Raw genomic sequence first — 23,345 nt, 5'->3', positions numbered from 1 at the left:
TATTCTATTATACCTAAGCATATTCTTCCAACCATTATCCTCCACCAATAGTGCACATAGCACTGCATAATGTATACATCGATTCTAAAATAAAAGAAAGGTATCAGCCCTGTGTTCCTTGTACCAGTGCAGTACAATATTGAATAAATATTTCAGACAAAATAGACTAAAAAAAATTTTGAGATCCTAATAATCGAACCCGAGACCCGCAGTACGCTAGACAATCGCTAAGACTATAACATATGGAGGAGCATGTATAAACGGAACGAAAAATAAAAAAATGAGATTTTTTAAAATATGCTAAAAACACAAAACGTATCGTAAATATGCAATAAATAAAATACTGCAATATATCGTTCCAAACATTTAAAATTTTTTGCCGATGGATGCATGAGGTCAAAATAAAATATGGAAGAAAGGCAAAATAAAGGAATGGGTAAATGATAAAGAATTAATTTTATGAAAATTGCAAAATGTTTATATTCTCCATTTTTCTCTCTTTTTTGTGTGGATGTTAGGTTAAAATCGTTAAAAACAATAAAAAATGTATTAAAAAAGAACTCCACCGACAAGACACAACGGTGGCTTGATGGGTTTCTGCAAAAAAATGTTTTAAATATGTTTAAAATTGTGATTTAAATAAATGTATACAATTTATGTTAGTAAAATAAAAAAAATATATATAAAATGTACATTTATTCCATGCATTTCTAACCACACTGTGTAAAGTCACTAATGTTGAGAACACGAATGTTTATATTACTATATTAGTAGAATGCTAGGATTCCGTGATTTATCCGGATTTACTAGTCGAATGCACTCTTCACCTAACCTTGGCCGGGATAAATTACAAATAAACGAAAATAATAATTATTCACTACTATCGGTGTTTATTTTGAAAAAGGTCGAATCCCATAAGGTACGTAACCCTATTCTCGTCATATTCTCTGCAATATTAGGAACAAACAAATAAATAATTCTGGTGTTTTATTTACAAGCAAGTAAGTTAGTATTTACAGCATTTTGAGTGTGTCCAAATACTTGTTCCCAAATCTGGATTATCTCCAAATATAGGAGTTATTTTTCATATTATTTTTTGACATATTCTTTGTGGTTGTCAATAATGAGTAGAATTGGTGAATGTTGGTAAAGTGATCACTTAAACCAGCCTATGACGGTTATCAGCCCCGTAAATGCCCAGACTTCCATATTCTTCTTCATCATTGATGAGATGTCGAAAAATAATGAGTAAGTATTTACTTATAATCCTCGTAGTCTTTGAAAAAGATTTTTAAATAAATAAAAAAGGGAAGTGTTTGTGTTTTTATTATTTAAAATAAAATTGTATACTATTTCTGTCAGCTTTATTATTAAAAATTGGTAACAAATTGTGGTAGAGTGGGTTTAAACCCAGAAACTCTGACTCAAGAGTCAGCGACACCAACCATGGGACCACAACCGGAGATAATATCACTATACTATTTGTTATGTACCATATATGATCAGGGGTCACTGCGTCGTTCACCGTATTTCTTCGTTCCTCACGAAGTTAAACCACCACACGCTTAAATTCTTCGCAGAAATCAATCAAAGCTAAGTTAACGTTTCCTAAAAAATTGCCATATAGGTATGTAAAATAAATATATATTGTAATTCGTTGGTAGTTTTGAGTATATTTGATTGATTTGGAGGTAGCTGTGTGGTAATATCAAGAAATTTAAAAATTTAAATTTACTCGTACGTACCATTTTTATATTAATCTATCATCAGCATAATTATCACGTTGTGTTCGATAATGATTATATGAAATACATGTTACAACACATTTTGAGATATTTATTGTTATCAAGTGAAAATGTCATAATTAAAAAATATGTTTTATAATTTTATTTAAAGCATTTTAAATGTTCTTTTCAAATAAAAAAAGTAAATTTGAAATTTCGCAAAAACAAAAATGACAATTTTAAATCATGTATGATATTTGGCTATCCAAAAAAAACGTGATTACGGTTATATGAAATATGAATAAATATGTGAGTCTGTCGTAGGGTGCATTACCTCGCAGAAGATTTTTAATGATTTGTATAACAAATGCAAAGCGGCTATTATTAAGAAGTTTTTCATATGAACATTGAAATAAAGGTCACGACGGTAAAGTTATAGATAAGGCACCCGATTCAGAGCCGCAAAGTATATCAATAATATGGGAAAACTATTTTTTAATGCATAGAATGGTATTTGACCTCAACGTTAGTCAAGGTATTTGTTATAAATACACAAGTCAGGCAACGTTGAAGTAATTCATTATTACAATGGGCAAGAATTTTGTAAAGAACAGAATACTTAAGGAATTATAATAAACTATGAAGAATAAATTAAAAATTTTATATTAATAACCACGTATACACATACATACATGCATGTTTGTACGACAATGTGTATAAACAAATATATATATATATATATATATATATATATATATATATATATATATATATATATATATATATATATATATATATATATATATATATATATATATATATATATATATATATATATATATATATATATATATATATATATATATATATATATATATATATATATATATATATATATATATATATATATATATAACGTGGTAATATTTTCCTTTTGAAAATTAAGTGTAAATAATATGTAAAGTGGGTGTATAATAATAAAATAAACAATGTGTTGCTTTGTAATTAAAGAAACGACAATAAAAGTTTATTCTTAATTAATCTTTACAATAATTTTTATATCTATCTGATTCTGACAGTTATTTTTTCCTATCGGATCTCTTTTGTTTAATTCTGTGCGACGCATGCGACATCTGTGGTAGAACTGTTTTATAATATGTAGGTACTTTTTGTAAGTACTTAATAAAATGTATAGGTAGGTACCTAGTTATTTTATTACATCTCCCCCCTTGGGGATGAAAATTCATAGTAAAATTTTCACTCGTCCTCCGGATCATCTTCTTGTAGTGAAGGGACTGGTATAAGTTTAGTGATATGATAAAGTTTTTTTTTTTTTTCTTTCTTTCTTTTTTTTCCTTCTTTTTTTTTTTTTTTTTCTTTCTTGTTTTTTTTTTCTTTCTTTCTTTTTTTCCGTTCTTTTTTCTTTCTTTCTTTTTTTGTATTTTTTTTTTCTTAACCCTTTTAAAGTAGACACAGTTTTTCTCAATCCATTTGTTTTTTTCTTTTGAATTCCTTCATTTTTATTCAGATCTCTTAAAGTATCTTCTAATATAACCAAATGTACAACTTTTAATTGTTCATCTGCATTTTTATTCGATTCTAAAACTGGATTCCGGCTTAGACAATCTACTTCTAAATTCTTCTTTCCTGGAGTATATTTTATTTCATCTTTCGTAGAAGTTTTTTCTACTTTATTTTTATTTTCATTTTTCAAGCACTGTTTCTGTGTTATTTGTATGTCTTCATTTTTATTCTGATCTTTTGAAATATCTTCTAATTTAACCAAATTTACAACTTTTAATTGTTCATCTGCATTTTCATTCGATTTTAATACTGGATTCCTGCTTAGACAATCTACTTCTAAATTCTTCTTTCCTGGAGTATATTTTATTTTATCTTTCGTAGAAGTTTTTTCTACTTTATTTTTATTTTCATTTTTCAAGCATTGTCTTTGTGTTATTTTTAAGTCTTCATTTTGGATTAGTTTAAATTTTTTTATCATATCTAATCCTATCAAAAAATCATATTTGAAATTTTCTTCATCAATAATATATACATCAACGTTTTTTTCCAATTCAAATATTTTTATTTTCAAAGTCGTCAAACCGTTTGTCTTTTTAACACCATTAATTGTTACTAAATCTGCTTCATTCATATTGTTTCCTTTTCCTTTTAGTTTTAATAACTTAGAATTTATTAGAGAAACATTTGAACCTGAATCGTAAATTCCAAATATTTCAATTTGATCATTTAGTAATAGTTTGACATTTATTAATGGTGTTACTATTCGTTTTTTTGATCGGTTTCGTTTAACTTAGCTTCTATAACTGAATTGTTTACATGTCTGATAGTATTTTTATTATTAAACTTATCATCCTCCTTTGTTCTAAACCAGCACGTTACTTCAGGGTGATATCGAGTTCCCTTATTTAATTTTTCACAAATCTTACATGGACTTTTATCTTTAATTTTACCACTAGTTCTTAGATTTCCATATCTTCTTTGATCCGAAAACCTTTTTTTATTTACAATGTTTTCGTGTTTTTTTACTTCATTGAATAAATCGACTGTATCTTCTAATTTTTCTCTATCAATCTTATTAATTATAAATTCTGGTAAACCAGTCACAATAAGATCTACTAAGGTACCCATGTCGATCGTTCTTCTCATCTCCAACAAAAGTTTTTCCTTCCTTATGGCATAGTCTAACAAGGAACCGTCGTTATATTTAAAAGATAATGCAAACATTACATGGTTCCATCCCTTGTTTGTAAATGTTTTACAAAAGTTGTTTTTCCATACTATCCATTCTGAGTTCATGGAAAATTTTATCATCATCGAACTGTACCAATCTTCACAACTTTTATCCATAAACAATCTTAATATTTCAATTTTTTTCTCATCCGTTGTCACCTCAAAACGTGTACATTCTTTTTCAAAAATATCCATCCACTGGTTTGCATTAGGATTTTTGCTTGTAAATTTTTCAATGATGAACTTCTCTGAAATATCTTTTAAATTTTGATGTTTGCTTACCTGAGCATTTTGTATTAATTTTTCTAGTAAGTTTTCTAATGTTTGAGGAGCAGTATCCATTTTATTTTTATTTTGTTTCTTCATTTTTGATTAACAAAATTGTCGTTTTATAACGTGGTAATATTTTCCTTTTGAAAATTAAGTGTAAATAATATGTAAAGTGGGTGTATAATAATAAAATAAACAATGTGTTGCTTTGTAATTAAAGAAACGACAATAAAAGTTTATTCTTAATTAATCTTTACAATAATTTTTATATCTATCTGATTCTGACAGTTATTTTTTCCTATCGGATCTCTTTTGTTTAATTCTGTGCGACGCATGCGACATCTGTGGTAGAACTGTTTTATAATATGTAGGTACTTTTTGTAAGTACTTAATAAAATGTATAGGTAGGTACCTAGTTATTTTATTACATATATATATATATATATTTATATATATATATGTTTATATATATATATATATAATATATATATATATATATATATATATATATATATATATATATATATATATATATATATATATATATATATATATATATATATATATATATATATATATATATATATATATATATATATATATATATATATATATATATATATATATATATATATATATATATAATATATTTATATATATTTATATATATATATATATATATATATATATATATATATATATATATATATATATATATATATATATATATATATATTTATATATATATATTTATATATATATATATATATATATATATATATATATATATATATATATATATATATATATATATATATATATATATATATATATATATATATATATATATTTATATACATATATATATGTATATATATATATATATGCATGGAGTTAACAAAAAAGGATGAATGCAGTCGAAATGTGATCCTTCGGATAAATGTGTGGCAAAACGATGTATAATAGATTCGAATCGTATAGTTTGAATCGTGAAAAAAGAAAAGAAAGGGTGAGATTATCGTTATCAATAACATTAAGACAGGTGTGCTGAGATGGTTTCGACATGTGGAACGTATGAGTGAGGAAAAAAGGAAAGAACGGTAAAACAGATTTAAGAGGTGAATGTTGTTGAAAAAAGAAGCAGATGAAAACCAAGCTAGCATAATCAGGTATGTCAAATACTTAAAAGAGGTATACTACTTTAATTTAGTGTCAGTTGGCATTTATTATATTTAAGTTTTTAATATCATTTCTTGGTGTAACTACTAAAACAAGATCAATCTGATTTTTATCTTTTATGTATTATTTATAAATAAATACGATTTATATGAGTTTTTTTTCATGTTTAAACGGATAAGAGTTTTATAAGTAATTCAAAAGAGATTAATTAAAAAGTAATTTGTAATTAAGATGGATTCTTTAATGAAATTTCTAGAGAAAGGAAAGGCTCAAGAAAGCTCTTTTATTTTTTTTCTATAAACAACTTAGATTTTAACATTTGAACTTTGTGGCATAAAAAATTAAGTGTGAAATACTTTATTATTTATATTAAATAAGTTGTTTCTTAAATGAATTATCAACAAACGATTTCTTACTGTAGATGATAAATAAAAAAGGTAGTAAAAGCAATTTCACAACGAAGGGTACCTAGATTGACCCATGAAATTTTATTCATTAATTTTCATACAACCAATAAACAATAAAAAAAAGTGATAAATTGTAAATATTTCGAGACAAAAAATGCAATTAAAATACCCATCTGCCATTTAGAATAGTGATACCTAGATATTTTGAATCGATGGACATAAATACAATTAGTAATGGAAGTAAGTACTTAGAAACAAGATGAGTTAATTTAAGTTTGGACGTCGAAATTAACATCAAATTAGAAATATAAAACTTAATTACTATTAACCTGCTGTGTGCTGTAAGAAATGACACGAAGAGTTTGATGGGATATCATTAATATGCGCACGAATTGTGTCAATACATCTTAATAAAAAAAAATGTGTATACAGGCGGACCTCATCTTTTGCAGATTCGACTTTACCACAATTCGCTATTTCACACATTTAAAAAATAAATATTTTTTGGCAATAATGTTTTTTTTTCGTGCTTAAACTTCCCTTTCATACTATGCAATGCGTATGAATTGGGTTCGTACTGTGAAAAGTGTTATGTACGTACTGAATTATAACATATAGAACTTAATAAACAATATTGTAAACTCATGGGTTGAAATACGAGTGAATAATGAAAGGTTGATGGCCACAAATGATGGGAGATTTCATAAATTCTGATGAAACTCCAGAAACCATCACACATGAAATAGTACACCTAATGAATAAATACAAATATTATTATTTTTTTTTTAATCTCATCAAAGATAAGGAAATCTGGGCATTTACAGGGCTGACGACCGTCATAAATGTCTTCCATATTCTTCTTCATCTTTGATGAGATGTCAAAAAATAATATAAAAATAACTCCTGTAATTGGAGATATACCAGATTTTGTTAACAAGAATTTGGACACACTCAAAATGTTGTAAACCAAATTTAAATTTCAGTTTTTGGTGTTTAATTTTTTTATTTTTTTTTACATGTCTACTTTCGCACACGTTTTCAGGAACCAATCTTCTGCGAAAGTTGAGGTCCGCCTGTATTAACTCACAAAATCAAGGCAACTTTAATTCGCTTTTTGTGTATGTTTTGCAATTCCATCGGTTTTTATCATCAAAATATAAAAGTATTTATTTAAAGGCTTAATTATTGAATTTATTCGTTACGTTCTTATATATTCTTTAACCACTCTTATCATTAAAATCAATTTAACGAATTAAAAAAAATGTAAAAATTAATAAGTCTGTACATATATTCTCATTTTTCTAAATCGTTGTATATGTAATAACATTATTTTTTAGTCCTTTAGTCCTGATATCAGATTTCTCAGTAGGTAACATTTTTGACAAACTGAGCTGCATTTAAATAAAAATACATAAAACGTGCATTTTTGCCAAAAATATATTCAAAGCATAAATTTAATAAAACACAGATGTTTGTACAGTTGATAATCAAATGCACAAAAATTTTCAAAAATAGCAATGGATTATGCTGACTACATATGGAACCAACCAACTTTGAGAGACCGTCCTGATATATTCGCAAATAGTTAGTCAGTGTACGAAACATGCTTATTTTTTTAAATATACTTAAAGTATTTCCAAACCTCCATCCACAACCGATCGTGCATAGGGCACTGCATCATACATACGTAGTAGTATCTTGATCGTTAACACATGAAATAAAGGTGATTAGCCCTTCGGTTCAGGTACCAGTTCAGAGTAATATTAAATAAATATTAGAGTGAAAAATCACTGAATTTAAACATTTATTTGACTCCTTTCCTGGGAATCGAATCCGGCACCTCCAGTACGGTAGCCGAGCGTTCTAACCATTAAATTACGCAGGTACAGTAATGTAGTATGCAGAAACATAAATTACATGGTAATGCAGATTTTAGAAAAAAATGGATTAAATTCATATGTGATTCGCGCGATCACTGCAGGGTTATAACATGACGTCTTAAGTAGGACGAAAGCGAAACATTATTACCAATTATATGTATTTTTGCAATAATTATATCATTTCAAGTGACACACAAATGTCAAACAATTCTAACAAGATGCAATCACAGGTTTTCGATTCAATGATGTGCCAATGTTAGCATAAATAATAAAATGATTATATTACATGATTTATAAGACCTTCGGCGAATATAGCAATCCTTTCGTTTCTAAGGTTTGCAAATCAGAATAATTTGTTTTGAAATTATCTTTATACAATAAACGTCAAACAGTAAATACCGACATACCGAAGAAACATTTTCGGTCCATAAAATAGTTATACATACATTTTTATCTGGATTTGAATACAGTTTTATTTATCATATTTGCTTCCTATTGTATTACTTATTTTAAAATAATAAAATAAATATCCAAAATAAATTATCATTAATACTTTATGAAAAGATATGTATGTAGTGATTAGTTACATATTTTAATTTTTGTTTTTACCTTATGTTATTTATATTTTTTCATTTGTTATATTTTCTTGTTTGTTATATTTTCTCATTTGTTACATTTTTTTATATTTTCTCATTTGTTTATTTTAAATATGCTTCTAGCCTTATGTTTTTCTCATTTATTTTTTTTAAATATGCTTTTAATGCCTTTTTGTTTTACCTGTTTATTGTTTTTATATTTTTCCATGTATTGGTGTTGGTTATTTAAAAAAATCTTTGTTGTAACTTTATTATTTGTGTTCCAGACTTGTTAACCTTAATCCCATATCCCAAAATGAGAAATCGACATTACTCATCGGGAATATTATATAAACATATGTATGTAAAATAGTTTGATAAATAAATAAATAAATTTACAACATTTTGAGTGTGTCCAAATACTTGTTCACAAAATCTCACCAATAGATGTCTCTAGTGAAGTTCTAGTGATTCATGAACAAGGTTTCTAAATTGGTTCATATATATAGAACTTCCAAGAATTTGAGTAGTGTGGTTGTCAATAATGGGTAGAATTGGTGAATGTTACACGTGTGTAAAGTGATCACTTAAACCAGCCTATGACGGTCGTAAGCCCCGTAAATGCCCAGACTTCCATATTCTTCTTCATCTTTGATGAGATATCAAAAAATAAATAAATAAATGTTTGTAGCATGAACTTTGTGGTCCGTCATTTTTATAAAACGTTTATAATGTTGGTATATTTTGGTGAATATACATACTAACAATTTTTTATCTTCAATTTGATTTTCAGTCATTTATATAAGTTTATGTTATTTATTGATTCAGCATTAACTTTGTGGAATGACATATTGGCTATTTAAAAAAAGCAGTTCTATAATCCCACTTAATGAGTTTTATTTTATTACACACGACTAGTTTCAAAAACTACAGATCTCTTCATCTACAGGTGAATGAAAACATCGGTGGTTGTCGAAACTAATTACTCATGTAATTAAATAAAACATACTTAGTGGTATTATGCAAGTCTTTAATTTTCTTCATAAATATATAAGTTTCGTTTATTGATTCTGTAGTAACTCTGTGATAATATCATTTTTTTAATTTAAGAATTATTGTTAATAACTGTCCGCCGTGGTAGTGTAATGGTCAGCACGCTAGGCTACCGTACGCGTACTGGAGGTACATGTTAATAAAGAGTGTACTTTTTTGTTAGTATGATATATCTTTTAATTTCTATAATAATAATTTATGAAAACAGATTACCAATTTCCCAAATTTTCGATATCTGTTAAGCTGTAAAACGTTTTAACTTCAGGGTCAATTATCTCCATTTCATATAATCATATTCTGTTATAAAACGCTTAATTTTAAGCTTAGTTTTAATCTTAATTAGGCACAGTTCAAACGTTACATAATATTAACAAATGGAATGGATTATACTGTTTGGATATTCACGGATGAACACTTGCAAGAAAAAAAATTATACATATATTTTATTAAGTGATCCGATTATTTGAGGCAAAATATACGCACATAATTTATATGTGAAGCACTAACTTTGTGATTTTCCATTTCATAAATAAAATGTAACTTTGTTTTTAAATCACTATAGATATTTTATTACAACTTTATTATAATGTCTACCGGTTTCGGAATCTAACCGCTTCTTTATCAAGAGTATAAATCAGTCTTGATAAAGAAACGGTTAGCTTCGAAACCGGTAGACATTAAAATTAAGTTATAAATAAATATTTATAGTGATTTTAAAACAAAGTTACATTTTAATTACAAAATCTACGCAGTTTATATTTTACTTATATTTGTACACAAACACACACACATACACACACACACACACACACACACACACACACACATACATACACCTTTACATTAACCTTCACACATATATATATATATATATATATATATATATATATATATATATATATATATATATATATATATATATATATATATATATATATATATATATATATATATATATATATATATATAAATATGTATATATATATATATATATATATATATATATATATATATAAATATATATATATATATATATATACACACATTTTAAATTACGCACATACATATATACCTGTGGCACGTTAGGCATTTAAAAAAAAAATACAGCAATGGCAGCATCATCTGTTAAACGCAGTATTGAAACAAGCCATGTTAAATATTGCTAATGGCGGCTAGCGTGCTTCTTGATACCTGCTGTCAATTAGCATTTTCAATGTTTTCAATTGAATTGTTTTTTCATAGGTTTGTTATATTTTCAATGGAAAATTACACATTAAAAAAATATGTGCTTTTTATTTTCATTATTTTTTTTAACCAGGCTTAGCCACTAAGTAGCTAGGTATAGATTGTTTACAATATATTGATTAAAAATGTAGCGTCAAACAAATTACTAGTATAAATACCACATAGTTAGAACACTACAAAAAACGAACAGTTTAAAACAAAAAAATGATTCCACTCGTCAAACTATTAAGTCATAACAATCATAAAACTAATAACTAATAATCTTCAATAAATGTATTGTAACGTTTAATCATCTCCATTATATTCAGATTACATATTTTTGATGGCCAAATTTAATCGATTAACCAACCTAATATTCAGATATTTGAAGTAAGTGATTTTAATGTCAATCATTTGGACAAATTATACTATGATTCGAAAAATCGTTTTTAGCGAATCTTCGTAATAAATGCGAGTACAAAAATCACGGAGTTCGTGCGAGAGGTAAACTGTTTTTAATGTTCTTTTATAAGTATTCATTTAAGCCACAGTGCAATGTAATTATTGTGTCTGTTATTGGCAATAACTTAAGACTGAACAGAGGCCTAGCCCTAAAAATGTAAATCACATTTTAAAATTTTATTTACTCAATTTTTTATTGATTTGGCTTGTGAATTAGCTTGATGATTTAAATAAATAAATACAAACAAAAAATAATTAGACTTCTTATTTTCGAGAACTATGGATGTTTTTTTTAACAAAAAACCTTTTTATATTACATTTCTGACATTCTAACTTAAAAGAAGAAGATTATGGAAATCTGGGTATTTACAGGGCTCATGATCTGTCATAGGCTAATTAATCACTTTTCACACGTGCAACATTCACCATTCCACCCATGATTAAAAAACACAGTACTTATTTGTTTATAAAGACATTAGATGACAATTAGTTTTCTTTGCAACCACGGAAAAAAAAACTAAAATAATTGAATAATTATTTTAAAAAAAATCAAACATATAAGACACTGTCTATCCTCACTAAATACAGTAAATGTTCCTGTTCTAAAGTAGGAGGCATTTTTTAAAATAACTATTTAATATAGTATATTTAATTTCAGTTATCTGAGTTTGATCAAAATATGAGAATCTTATAAAATATGACACAATATAATTTTATTCACTCATTTTTCACGAATTTCATTTATTCACGAATTTTCACTCATTCATTAAATAAAATAGTAATAACTTTAAATATAAAGAGCAAATCCACTTAAACGTAGGTATAGGCTATAAAACTTATAAAGTTAAAGCCTAAGTAGGGTCATGGTAAGCTGTTTTGCACAAGTCGTAAATAATATTAAAAATAAATAACAAAGTAAATACTAGATTTCAGTCACTTGGACTAGTAGACATTGATAGTTAAAAAAATGTATTTTCCTCGGGTCATGTCTCCCGTTCGAATGTCGCCGGGCTGCCAATGAGTAGATACGTATTGAAATGAGAGGTACGGAAAGGTTCTGTTTGAGTCATCTTCACCGTATCTGTGTTGACGGCCTTCACAATCTCCTTAACTTCTCCCTTCTAGTATCAAAACTCGGAGATAAGATTCACGTCATGGAAATAGAACAGACAGATAAGTCGGCGATTTTAATGCTATCTGTGTATTTATGCTGTCCGCGCAAGTCTTTCTACATCATTACTCGAGATAAAATCATGAAATCGTTAAACATACATGAAAAGCGAATGCTTTTAGTCGTAAAACCTCCGTAAAATATGTTTTTAATGACGCGTTATAAAATTATTGAAATAATATTTACGAATGTAATGAAACTATTTGTTATTATTTTTGACATCTCATCAAAGATGAAGAAGAATATGGAAGTCTGGGCATTTACGGGGCTGACGACCGTCATAGGCTGGTTTAAGTGATCACTTTACACACGTGTAACATTCACCAATACTACCCATTATTGACAACCACACTACTCAAATTCTTGGAAGTTCTGTAGATATGAACCAATTTAGAAACCTTGTTCTTGAATCACAAGAACTTCAATAGAGACATCTATTGGTGAGATGTAAAGAAACTTTTTATTAAGCATATATTAATATGAAAATAACTCCTGTAATTGGAGATAATCCAGATTTTGTGAACAAGTATTTGGACACACTCAAAATGTTGTAAACTATTTGTTTTTACAATTTATTCATTGTGTTTTATTTATAACATTAGTCAAGGTACAAAAATTGCTTTAAGATACAATATTTCAGTAAAAATGTAATTCTTTAATAAACAATACAGCTCGTGTTTAGGGGGGGAGTTTTTTTGAGCCATGCATGAAAACTTTTTCTCCTTATATCTCCTGCCCGCACCCAAACGGTACATGGGGCAGTACACCGGAATGACGCAGTATTATCTCGTGATTCCTGATTAAATAAGGAAAGGGCAATCAGTCTTGGTTTACAGTTTTTTTTATATTTTCATTCAAACCCTCATCCGCACCCCAATGATGCATAGGGCACTACGTCATATAAACGCAGTGTTATCTTGATCGTTTACACATGAAGGAAAGGTGATCAGCCCTCCGCTTCAGGTACCAGTCCAGGGTAATAATATTGAATAAATATTACAGTGAAAAAATCACTTATATTTATTTTACCCCCCTTGGGAATCGAACCCGGGACCTCCAGAACGGTAGCCGAGCGTGCTGACCATTACACTACGGAGGCGGACAATTTTTTTTTTTTTATATAGTGGTGGAATATATTGGAGGGAATAAAGATTCGATAAGAATTGTGCTTAGGGTAAAGGATATTACTGCCGTGTAATAAAAGAAATGGAGGATGAATGGCAGGTATGAATAATACAGACTGTAGCAATGGAAAAAAAACACTCGAGGTTTGCATACCCGTTCTCATGCATACTTATGAAAGCCTATGCAAAGGTGCATAAGCCATTTGAGGAATACATAAAAAAATCATTGGAGTTTGAAAAAAGGAATTGTTGTTAAAGCAATTTAGCAATCGTTGTTGCATTGTTCAATGATTATATCATTCACTTATTTAAAAAGGTACTTAGTAGTTAAATATTTACAAAAATTAATCCTTTAAAATACAACATAATTGTAAAAAATGTTAAAAGTTTAAATTTGTTTTTTAGAAAGCTAATTTATCATTTTAAATAAACTTTTGCTTTTACTTTACTTCAAATTTAAATAAAATAGTGACAATTTAGAAGATATGTAAATTATAAATTGCCATTCAGACTAATGTTACATTTTAACGATTTTTGTTCTTCTTATATCACTTTTTTGTTGTTGTAATATGTAATGTTTTCTTCTCCTTACAAATAAAATATTAAGTTTGTTTAAAATTAAAATGACTTAAAATAAATAAATCTATGCATTAAAAAAATATTTACACTCTAAGAGTTGTGTAATAAAATTTTCTTACTTCGAGTTGGATGCAGAAATGTTCTGAGCTTCGGTTACCATAATATGAAAGGGTTACAATTGCCGTTTCTCGGATGCTTCAAAGCTGGAATTCCTATTGGAATAACTTGTCCATTTGAAAACCTTACCCTATTGTATTGACGCATTAGGGTAAAGAAAGATAAATGTGCGATTTCCAATTACAAATACTCATTGTCCGATAATAATTATTCATGCATTCATCTAACGCGCGACTTGAAGGCGATAAAATAGCTTTTTCCAAACCGGGAATATAAATCTTCGACGAAAAAGGGCTTCCGCGGGTGGTCAAGAGCTTCTAATTACTCGACAACCCCGAGACGCTACTAGGTACATACCAGATATTCAGTCGTTCGTCAATTTAACGTTTCTGTTACTAAACAATTTAACGAATGCTTCTCGATGTAGTTTGAACTCAGATTTTCGTTATGTATAAGATACGTATGATATAGTGTTTTGAAAAACACCTTTTATTTTATTTTTTTGATAAGTTTGTTATTACAAACGAATATCGTACTGATGAATAAAAACGAAGGAGAATTGGAATATGGAACATTCGTCATTTAATTACATAAATAATAATGTTTATTATTTTTATGGTCACAAATTTTTTTTATGTACGAATATATGGTTGATTTACCCGTTTGCTAAGCAAAGAATATCGTATTTTGCACACTATTCTTAATCTCCTTATCCGCACTTAAATGTGCATAGAGCACTGCATTGTATTGACGCAGTGTTATCTTGATCGTTACTTACATGAAGGCAAGATAATCACTCCTGCGTTACACAAAGTTAATAATGTGCAAAAATAACATAATTTTGCTGCTTGGAATTATAGAAAACATATTCTTATTACTCTTAACACTAAAAATTAAATTGTTATAGTTAAAAAAGGTTTTTTCCGTTACATTTAAAACAAATAATAATCACTCGCAAAGCCTCTACTTTTGAAGGCTTGTCTGCAGGTAGGATAGTAAGGATAGGGAAGGTGAAATGTAAAAAAAACCAGACCAATTGAAATTAAATATTTTTAAAATTTATTTTGCAATTGGCGGGAATCGAACCCGCGACACCAGTTTCGCAGCCAAGCGTCTACCCAACTACGCCATGGCGCCTGCCACATAATTTAATAATCAAATTGTTTGCGTTATATATATTTATTTAAAAGGCAAAGGGTATTTTTTTAACAAACTTTGTTCGTCCGTTGAATAGTAGTGAAACTAAACGTTCGATTGACGAACGAACGAAGATCTGACACGCACACATACGCGGTAGGGTTAAATTGTATTCGATTATTTTCAAAGCCACAGGAACGAACGCACGCAATACCCACACACACGCGCACGTGACGCTCACACACTCGCACGCGACAGTCACACAATCGCACGGGGCAGTCACACAGTCGACGCATTTGCAAAATCACACGTAACACCAACACAATTGAACGGAATATTTGCACATTCGCACGCTTCTGTTCAGAACGAGAAGCGAATCGATCGTAAGTTCATGAAAGACGCCCACGATCCTGCTGAGAATCGGCATCTTATGAATTACCTACCTTCGGGGATAATAAAATTATTTAAAAATTTCATTTCTACTTATTTAAATTCAATTCAATTCAATTCAATTTATTCAATAAAAAAATAATATATACATAACAAACAATATTCAAGGCGTATATATTAAAAGTAAAAGTAAGCAAGAAGACTTAAAGGTGTAGAAGAATCCCGCTTCGGAAAACTCCTTCGGACACATGGAACAGATCAATATCCAATGTGATATTGTTCAACATAGCGGTAGCTCTTCCTACAGGCATAACCATCGGCAGGTTGGTCCTGTGTATAGGAATGTGAAACAATCTATGCCGACGCTGTCTTAGGTAACTATCGGGAACATACAGACCAATGCTCAGGATAATTTCAGGATTATCGATCATACCGCGCAACAATCGATAAAAATGCGTAATTAAATACACATTCCTTCTAGTATCTAAACTATTGTAGCCAAGCATACCCTGGAGAAACTGGGTCGGGTAGAGCCAAGGATAATAGCCGTACTCTCTCATGTAGAGATACCTCAAAAACTTCTTTTGGACTTTCTCTACCATAAGAGAGTACTTAAGCTCGTACTTAAGCTTAAATTAAAACATGGAGCGCCAAAATATTTGTCTATGTTGATCTGTCAAAAATTATTGGAAGAATCACGCGTTATGACCAAACTTCTTAAGGGGATATATTCAAAGACAGAACTCATTCGCCGGCCAATTGCCGGTAACATGTCTTTCCACGCCAGATTTTTTTAAAGAATGCTAGTGCGATATATATATATATATATATATATATATATATATATATATATATATATATATATATATATATTTTAATAAATGTAAAGAGAAAATATTTTTATATTATTTTATATATATTTACTCCCTACCTTTCAATAACTGTTTTCTTTTCAACAAAAAAAATATTTCAAAGTAAAACTTCCTTTTTCAATAAAAAAAATGGTATTAGCTGGGTTTAGAGAAAATTAAGCTCTGACTTATCAAACACTGGGTTTTTATCACTTTACTATGGAAGCAGATTTTATTGCCAAAATAAATTTCATGTTTTTTTAATATAAAAATTAATGATGGTTGCAAATATTTTTTTAAATATAAATTTAAATTTACAGCTTGTTTCTTTTAATTTAATTTTTACATAATAAAATAACAACTACGCAGTTTTTTTAACATGAATTTTATTTGACCAGCGACCGAGTTTCGTCGTAACCGATATCATCAGACTGGTCATGATATGGAAAAAGCTACAAAGTATTTTTTTTCTATAACATACAGTTCCACCAAAAAAAGTCAATACAAAACTTTAATGTAATTATTTTTTATGTTTTGTAGAATTGTGTGATGATAATAAATGTTCTGGTAAAATTTATAATGTACTTAGAGTAAATTTATGGAAGAACATGTGGATTATTATGACTCAAGCAAATAATATGTTATACATTTAAAACACGCGTACCTACACACGTCGGTTTAACACTGTAGAATAATTTTTCTACAGACTTTTTATGTACATAAATATAAGAAATAATACAAGATCTGATATTTATAGTAAAACGGGTTGCTTTGAGCATTGCAGCTATAACAGTTCTAATTGTCTTAAGAAAATGTTGTAAATTTGTCACGATTTGTTATTGACATTTTACGGTAACGTCCATTATTTAAAAAAAAATTATTTATTAAAAAATTATTATTTGAAATGGGTTTTTGCGTTTGGTATTCAAATACGACAGCAGAAATATCATTATATCACTATAATGAAAACATTTTGGCTTGGAAATTATACGGAAGTAAAATAGTGGATATTGATCTAATTTCTCGATATTAAATATAACCGGGGAGGGCAAATTTTTAAATGGCTATATATTTCAACAATACTAAAATGCATTTTTGACTATAAGGCCACGCGTTTTTATCTAAAAGTCTGTGGTTCAGTCTAGTAACAAGGTAAAGAAAAAAAGCATAAAGAGAATACACGCGTATTTTTAAAAAAAAAATTCGTATAAAATTTCAAAGCAATCGGTAAATAACATTATGAAATTTAATATTTTGAAAGAATTAACATTTGTATTTTTATTCATATAGATTATGGCTCTGGCACGTATAGATAAAATATAATATTCAAAAGAAAATATTTACCTCATCCATTCGATAGATATCGTTATTGACAGTAAATATGATGTATGGTATGTATAGTTTTTGTGGAGTAATTAAAAAAAAATTAACATTTTAATTTTGTTAAATATTGTCAAAATATCGATGTTCCGAATAAAACTTTCCCACAAATCAGGTATGCAAAACACATAAACTAATAATACAAACATTAAAGAGATTTTGAATAAACCTAAATTAAATTTTTACAGTATTTAAGAAAATTATGCGTATATTTTTAAGCAACTCGTAAATAGCAGTAGGTACATGATTAAATAGTACGATAAATTTTTTTTTTTGAATTACCTAACGTCCAAGTGACTCTGAAATCTAGCTACGGCTTATGCAACACCGTTAATCATGTCCCTACTCAGGCTTCAACTTTATAAGTTTCATAGCCTATGCCTACTTGTGAGTGGATTTACTCTTTATGTTTAAAGTTACTATAATTTCATGTAATTCATGAGTGAAAATTCTAGGCAAAAACACTCGCTGCGATAAATTAGTACGCAAGCCTATAGCTATTGCTGATATTTTTTGTATTTTTCTTCCATGCTATCAAATTTTATTCCTACATTGCCTTTCCGTATTGCAGTTACATATATCCTTAACCATGAGTTACATATATCATAAATTCTTCATTCTTTCATATATGAATCTGGAGTACATCTCGCTCATTCCTTCCAAAACGTTATAAATCAGAAAGCTCGCTTTTTCAGGAGATCGTTTTTAAAGTTTAAGAATTTTATAAAATGTATTAAAAATAAATATCAAGCCACTTATTGATCTTATCTTTTTAGGTTAAACCTGAAGGTTTTTTCTCCATTTGAAAAATATTATGTATTTAAATATATATATATGTATATATATATATATATATATATATATATATATATATATATATATATATATATATATATATATATATATATATATATATATATATATATATATATATATATATATATATATATATATATATATATATATATATATATATATATATATATATATATATATATATATATATATATATATATATATATATATATATATATATATATATATATATATATATATATATATATATATATATATATATATATATATATATATATATATATATATATATATATATATATATATATATATATATATATATATATATATATATATATATATATATATATATATATATATATATATATATATATATATATATATATATATATATATATATATATATATATATATATATATATATATATATATATATATATATATATATATATATATATATATATATATATATATATATATATATATATATATATATATATATATATATATATATATATATATATATATATATATATATATATATATATATATATATATATTATATATATATATATATATATATATATATATATATATATATATATATTAAACAATACCTTTTCTCTTAAATATTAAGTTTAAAATATGCCGCTTTTGCTGGGAAAACATTCAAAACTGAAAATTGACGATTTTTGATTTATGACGTTGTTGAAAGGAGTGAGCGATGTCTGATATGACCAGGCCTTCATATAATCTTGGTACTGTATAAATTACTTGCATGTTAATAAGGGCTAGAAAAAGATTCACGAGAAATACCTATTATGGGATATAAATGAGATTTTAAATTATTTGAAAAAAGTGGTTTAACAGAAGTTGTAATATAAGATTATCTACGTTGAAGTACACGTGTTACATTAAAACAAGTACGTGGAAAAATTGCGTCACAAGTAAGGCACAAGTCTTTTTCTCCAATTACTTTTTTGCCTGACGCTGCAAAACGGGAGTGGAACCCAAATGAGAGAGGTGAAGTGACAAGCTAGTCGGAATTCCATTACCCTAATAGTTGGTCTCTTCTCTTCTCACTTATATGGTGCTACAATCATCAGAGCGGATTCCTGACCACTTCCGTAATCTTGCATGAGATTACAATGCACCATATTTGTATATTATGTTTATTATGGTCTACGGAGTTTAAGCTGCATTCTATATTGACAAAGCGTCCGTTTTAGTATTTTTTCCAATAGCTTTATGTTGTTTCACATGTATGGTCTAATACAATGGTACATTTTAGTTGTTCGCTTTATAATAACTTACACACCTCACACAGTATTTAATAATATAGAGAATATTTTTTTTCAAATCAACATGGTTATTTATGGAATTATTTTTTGATTGATTTATTTTATTTTTTTATTTTATTTTATTTTATTGGAAGGAAGAACAACAGTTACAATATATGATACATACAGAATACAAAAAATAAAATCATGAGTACCAATTATAGTTCTTCACAACTATACATAGAGAGGTCAATATAAAGGAAGAGACATGAGACAAGGATGGGATAAAGAGAAAAGGAGATGGCAGTGATAGGAAAAGAAGAAAAGGAAAGGACAGGGAATAGAATTACTTTTTTAGGTTTATAAGATTTCGAACAATTTAGCTTTAAATTTTGAAAGATTGGAGTAGAACATATCAAGGTGGGTTCAACATTCATTAAATTTCCCACAACTTCGATAAATAAAGGAATTTTTTGAATAGTTCTTTGTTGGTGCTGGATTATAAAAGGTATGACTATGTCTATTGATTCTAATTGGACAGTGAAAAGGTATCTGCTCAAGAAGATAGGGGCTCTCAGTCATATTATTTATAACTTTATACAAAAAACATAATTCGTTTCGTCATTTGGGATAAGGCATTAGGAAAATTTAAATTATTTACATATATTACTTGTTTATTTATTTGGGTATACAACAGCAATATATGTAAAACAAAACATTAGAAGAAAATAACTTAAACAAGCCAATACCTTAACCACAGAAACATAAAAATAAGTACAAAATATTAAGTGTAGAACTAGCAAATGAACACGTACTAGAGAAAATGTGTATTTGTGAAGTGTGTAAGAGGATGTGTGTGTGTGTGATGTTGATTCTAGTAGGAACATATATACAATGCAGAGTGGGATAGTTTTTAAAGATCCTGAGAGGACAATATGCTCACCATTCGAGTTTACATAAAGAGAAATCGAGATTTTACTGTAGATTTTCTTCTTTTCGTTATTATTCATTATAAAAATACTTTTCAATTTATCCCGATACTGTCCCCATATTTAAAAAAATCAAATTGGTATGGTGTTTTTTATGTAACGATAAATTTATTTATTTATTTATTTATACACAGGCTTAGTAAGATTTCTCTACAGTAGTAGATATTATAAAGGCTTTGCAATTTTTTCACGGTGCCGATGTAAAGAAAAATGTTATCTCTGTTCGAAGAATGTTTATCCTTGCTTCAAGGACCTTATCTCCTCTTAAGTGTTTTTCATCTAACGATTCTATCAGACTTCCCGATAGCTAAACGCTTCAGCCATCGGACGTGGTAAATGGATATTGGTAAATGTCCATCGATAGTGGTCGAAAAATGTGTGCAGAGTTTATGGAATTCAATAACAACCGGGACGTTCTGTGTTCTCATTATCACGACATCTACAGCACGTGCATATATCACATTTCCTACGTTTTTCCTAGACTATGGGAAAATATTTCCAATCACCAATAGTGAAGCACGCGATAGTGCACCCTTAGGGTGTCCTCGCACGATCGATGCCGAGCTCTCATTGCAACATGGACGCAGAACTTTCAATTATAATTTATTTTTTGACAAATCTTTTTCAATTATTTTAAACACATTTTGAAAGTTAAGTAATCTTCGTCTGGTGAAAAACTCGAACGCAAAAATTAATTTCGTTTTTGAATTTTTCCAGTGGGACAAGTTAACATGTGTTTTTTATAATCCGCTATTTTTAATAAAAATTATTAGTAGTTAACGGATCTAAAGTCTCAGAAATTTTTAAAGTCCGTGATTGGGTATTTTGTTGGTCAATTTAATAAACCCTGTATATTAAAAAAAATGAAAAAATTTAAAACTCCAATTGGATTCCCAGGAGGGGTGAAAATAAATATTAGTTATTTAATACGCTAAATGTCAGTTATTTAATGTGCTAAATGGCATGTCCCCGCTGTAGGACTGATTCCTACAGCGGGGGAGTGATCACCTTTCCTTCATGTAAGTAACGATCAAGATAACACTGCGTCAGTACGAGCCAGTGCCCTATGCACCATTGGTGTGGATAAGATTGAAAATAAAAATGTAAAATTTTAAACAAATCACCCTTACATTAAAAACACCAAAAAGAAAAAAAAGTATTACCTACTTTAAAGTTAAATAATTAAAAAATCATGTAAAAAAACACTAGTGTGCGTATAAAAATACTATTTAGCTGTTAGGTTCTATTTTTTCGTTATTTGTCGTGTGGCTTCCCAAGTACAGTGTGCCGGGGTCCTAAGAAGGACGGTAATTGCAATTATAAGACGCGACTGTAATCTCCATTCTCATCTGGCGCACGCCACTTAGCAGCGGCAGGCACCCAGTACTGTGGGACGCTGCAATCTAGATTTGCGGCGCTGCTAACTGGAGCCTCGTAGAAAGAATTCAAATTCCAGCGGACTTTTGCGGTGCTTTTTCTATCCAACGACCCTTTAAAGGGCCAATCATTAGGTGGGTATGCATTTCTTAAGTGAACTTAATAATCACGTACTAAAATGAGCTTTTAAACGGTTAAACGGTCCAACCTTATTGCTTTCATATTCAAGAGGAGGGTCTGAACTTTAAGTTATTCGAATGCCATATTTATAAAAAAAATCATTAAATGAGATTTTGTTGTAGGGTTTTTTAAAGAAAAAAATATTTCTTACGGAATTCTCTAATGAAATAATAAATATACATACTTCTCTTCTGCTTACAAATATGTATACAAATTTGATGATATTAATATCGAAAGCAATATTTAAAAAAATAACATTTTACATAAATTATGTCTACTCCCTTGGTATACTACCATAAGGGTCTTAACTAGGCCGTACATTAAATATTGCATGTAAAATTAAATGTTGTAACTGTGATGATATCGCCATGGATCTTCCTCAAAATGCATCTAGAAAGAGACGAATTCATGGATGCTGCAGAAATA

The sequence above is a fragment of the Brachycentrus maculatus genome, unplaced genomic scaffold (genome assembly GCF_059751285.1).
Source record: "Brachycentrus maculatus isolate JH-2025_06_01 unplaced genomic scaffold, ASM5975128v1 h1tg000161l, whole genome shotgun sequence".
Lineage (NCBI taxonomy): Eukaryota > Metazoa > Arthropoda > Insecta > Trichoptera > Brachycentridae > Brachycentrus > Brachycentrus maculatus.
Note: the sequence above shows the minus strand (reverse complement) of the source record.